Consider the following 4,620-nt stretch of genomic DNA (forward strand, 5'->3'; position numbering starts at 1 on the left):
CTCCATGTATTGTGGCTTATTTTTGAGTCTTATTTCCTCTGCTAGACAGCAGGTTCTTTGAAAGCAGAATCCAAATCTCCTTCTTATATTTTCCCACATGCCAGTACCTAGTATCCTAGTACTTCTTTATGTGCCTAGAACATCTTTATGGTCCCTCATAGCCTCCATATCCTAATTAAATACATTCTCCCATATCCTCCATGTCCTAACCCAACTAGAGGTCCATAACTATTTATTGGATAAATTAATTTTTAAAATCACAGGATAAAATAATTAAGTGGAAGGATTTGAATGTGTAGCGCCTTCCTCTGCCAATCTTCCTTCGAAGTGCTCCTACCCTTACACAAGCTGTGAGGATAGTTAGACAGCTATAGGTTTAGAGTCCTAGAAAGCTGAGATAGAATTGAACCCAACAGGGTAAGATTATAGAGAACAATGGATCATTTGCATAGTATATTGTAGAGGAAAAGGACAGGACATAGAGTTCAGGGTGGCGGGTAGAGGAAGGGCTGTAATAGCAATGAATTTCATTCTTTGAAATATTGCCCAACATCCTGGTATTTGGGGAATTTACCTCCCTTGCCTGGTGCACACTGTGGTATCCTAGCCAAGCCTGGCAGCCTGGACTCTCATTGGTGGTACCTGTTGCTTCCCCACCCCCAACCCCCACCCAGCACCCCCAGATGTATTGCCTTCTCTGTCTTCCCAGAGCAAGTGTTAGATGCAAACTAAGGTTAAGGATGGATGCTCTTGGGCTAACTGAGCTTGGGCTCAAGTTGGTTAAAAACCACTGGACTTTCAGAATCAGAATGATGTTCTATGTGGATGGAAAAATCTTCCTTGATTTTGGCTTGTTCATTCAGGGACTCATAGGACTGAGCAGGCTGGGCAGGTGGCCTCAACAGGAGGATGAGCCCTCAGACAAGGCGTCTGCACACAGGATGAGAAGGTGGAAGAACAGTGGATAGTGGGCAAGAGGAGTGGAAGCTGGGAGATCCTTCCCAGAGATGAGAACAGCTTTCCATTTCAAGGACTACAAGTCTGCTGGTCCAGAGTTCCTAGCTAGACGCTTGTAAAAATGGCCCTGTCAGGAGGGATTCTTGACTCTTAGGTGGCCTCTGTTCCTAAGCCCCTTTTGTGCTTCCATTCACCTTATTCCAGCTACCCAGGGGAGCTAGCGTTGAGATGAGGTCTCCGTGGGCGATGCTCTGCCTTAGAGCATGCAGCTTTTCTCCGAACCTGTCTTCCCAAGTCTAGGGAGACTGTAATAGCAGCTGGGAAGTGGGACACTCAGAGGTCCCGTTAAAAGTTTTACAGCTTCGATCTATAGAACACTAAGAGAAGGTAAAATCAAATTTATTGAAAACAACCTACACAAGAGCAGGATTTCCTGACCTGAAGTCTAGAAATGCCCAAGGAGGTCCGTGGTGAATTCAGGGGGTGGGCAACCTGCTGAAATAAAAATTAGATATGCCTGTGTCAGTGTGGGTACCTTTTTTTCTGGTCGAATGAGGGCCTGTAACCTTTATCACATTCTTAAAGGGTCTGTGACCTCCTGAAGTTAAACAAAACAAAACAGTGCATTTTTCTAGAGGATAAAGGTGGGGACTGGGTGTCAGGGGAATTTGGAGGACATTCCAACTCCTCCCACTTCCCACGTGCTGCAAACATGTGTGCAGTGGGAAACAGTGACAAATATAGGGAAGTGACAGGTCACTTTTGTAAAAAAGCCCTTCAAGCTGCTAGAGTCCTGAGGATTTCCCAGATTTTCTTACAAAGGTTCTCTTTCTCTTACATGACACAACTTGCTTACCCGTCCCTCTTTCTTCCATTTTGTCTTCACCGTTACAAGAGCACCTGTTCTAGTGGCTGCTATTTGTTCAAGGGGATTGAGGCTAGAAGGGGAGGCCTCGTTTGTCAGGCTGGAATGAAGAGCCACAGTCCAGGGAAGGTTGAGTGTCCTTCACCTGATCCAGTAGGAGCCAAACTTGTCAAGCTTGTACCTCTTCAAAACTTCTAAAACACTTTTGGATTCCTCCAAGTAAGTGTAATTGTACTTTTAGGATCCCTGAATGAAAAACTGCATGCTGATAAAAAGCAACAGTATATGCGATACTCCTTCAAATATGTATTTTTAAAAATGACAGCAGCATCTCTGTGTGTTTGAAAAATAGCTCAGCACCTACATGCGAGATGAATTATTTATTGCGCCCATAGGCAATGATCGGTGAGCCTCTGGATTCAGGAACCCCATACTGTAACCGAGGACCTTCTCCTCTTCCCACAAAGTGGGAGTCACTGGTCTACTTTAAGGTCTTCACTTTATAGATGAGGAGACTGGTCTAGAAACATGAGTCTCCTAGCGAGGTGGGTGGAGCACCTTCCAGAACCCGGTGGGCTTCCTTACTGTCTCCGCGGCTCTTTGTAGGACTCCTGTGCGGCCGCAGAATGCTCTCAGAGCCTCCAGTCTCCCACTGGCCCTGGAACTTTCCTCTCCCACACCCACACCTCCCACACCTCCCCTCCACTAAGAGGGCCACCTCTCCAAAGGGCACCTGAGGGAAGAAAGGACCCTGGCCCTCTGACAGGACCGTGTTGTTGCCATCCAGCACCCGAGCAAACTGCAGAATGGGCCCTTTTATGCAGTTTGACAAGCAATCAGATTTTCCACTGCTTACCTGTGGAAAATGTGTTATCCCCTTCAGATTACCAGACCTGGGAAACCATCAGACAAGAGAGTCAACCAAGCCACACCAGGCCTTGACAGCAACTCAGAACACAATGGCTGCCATGGGCGGAGGGGCCGGCCAGGGGCTAAGCCCTGCCTCACGTGATCCTTACCACACCCCTGTATTATTCTCACCCTCATTTTACAGATGAGGAGACTGAGGCTTGGAGAGGTTAATGGCAATGCCACACACTTACTAAGGGCTTTAGGGATGGGCTTCAATGCCAAGCCTAAAGCCAGAGCCTACAGGGGTAACCTCCATGCAGTACTCTGTTATGCAAGGCTGACTGGGCCCAGGATTCTTGGGTCCTCGTTAGGACTAAATGATTTTGCGACCCCTTTACTCAAGGAATCATTCTAAAGCCAGCCATAGTTAACCAGTAATGTGGAGGTCCTTCTCTTCCAAGAGACTGGAAACCTCTTTGCCACATCTTCCAGGGACCCAGGCGGACTCCACAAACAATGCTCATCCGTGAGGACAGAGGCACTTAATCTTTAAAATTCTGATTCTAGCTCACAGCTCATGCACAGAGAAGGTCAGAAAAGGTGAGTTCCTGTGCTCATTCCCACCTCTGCCCAGGCTGTGCTCCACCCTGAAATGCCCCCTCCCCAGTCCACTCACCAACTAAAGCTTCTAGGCTTACACATAGATTTCCCTACTCCATGAAGCTCTTCAGAACTATATGAATCCACACTGATTTGTCTCATTCTTTTTTTTTTTCAAAGATTTTATTTATTCGATAGAGAGAGACACAGCGAGAGAGGGAACACAAGCAGGGGGTGTGGGAGAGGGAGAAGCAGGCTTCCCGCAGAGCAGGGAGCCTGATGCGGGGCTCGATCCCAGGACCCTGGGATCACGACCTGAGCAGAAGACAGACGCTTAACGACTGAGCCAGCCAGGCGCCCCTGATTTGTCTCATTCTTTCTGGAGTATTTTCTCTTTGGCCTAAACACAACTTCTGCCTTTTGTCTCTTTTGACTCATGTGAGAGCCTTATTCCCCCAGCAAGCTCCTTGAAAGCAGAGGCCAAATGTATTCTGGGTCCCCTGCCCCAAGCACCCAGCACACGGCAGACTGCTAGTCAGTACTTACTAAACTGAATGCAATGGTCCTGAGAAAAAACTTCCTCCCTCCTGGACCATTCATGCTGGCTACTTCTCCCCTCCAAAGACATTGCTGGCCCCCCCACCCCTTACCTAATTCCCCTGAGGCTCATGACCTTTGAAAGTGCTGGGATTTGTTTTTCCTGCCTTGTCAGAAAGAAGCCTTGACCTTTCTGAGAAAGGTGGGGCCCAAATGGCTGGGCCTGGAAGACGTGAGACCAGTTTTTCTGCACCTGAGGAGGGCTCTCATTGAGCTCTAAAAGGCCATTCAAGGCTTTGGCAGCTCAGACTTTTAAAACCACCTGTGTCCAGACAGTGCGTTAAAGGCAAGATTCAGAGAAAGGTGTGTGAGTTTTCTTCTCCAATCGTGTCTCTTTCTCAAGGGCTCTTCTCAACCAAGTGTGTTTGCCTTTCGCTATTCTGGGAGGCTGAGAGCCTCTTTTCCTCTGCAGACTGAGACAGAAGTTCTGGAGCAAGAAACAATGGGTCAGCCAGGACTGCTCACTGAAGCCTGCTGGGAGCCTTGAGCCAGCTATACCCCTCTCTGAACCTCAGTTTCTTTATCTGTAAAATGGGGGAGGGGGCTGGGCATTGATCACTGAATCCCTTCCTGCACTAAAACAGCATGGCCTTCTCAGCATTTCCCCGCCTCCACCCCCACCCTGCCACTGACTTCCCACAGGATTTTGAACCACACTGTGGTCAGGGCTGCACCTTGGCCTTGCCCAGCTTGCAGTTCCTATAGGTTGGGAGAGTCCTATGGGCAGAACAGGGCTCCTGCCATCCAGC

The sequence above is a fragment of the Phoca vitulina genome, unplaced genomic scaffold, assembly GCF_004348235.1.
Source record: "Phoca vitulina isolate PV1807 unplaced genomic scaffold, GSC_HSeal_1.0 scaffold59, whole genome shotgun sequence".
Taxonomy (NCBI): domain Eukaryota; kingdom Metazoa; phylum Chordata; class Mammalia; order Carnivora; family Phocidae; genus Phoca; species Phoca vitulina.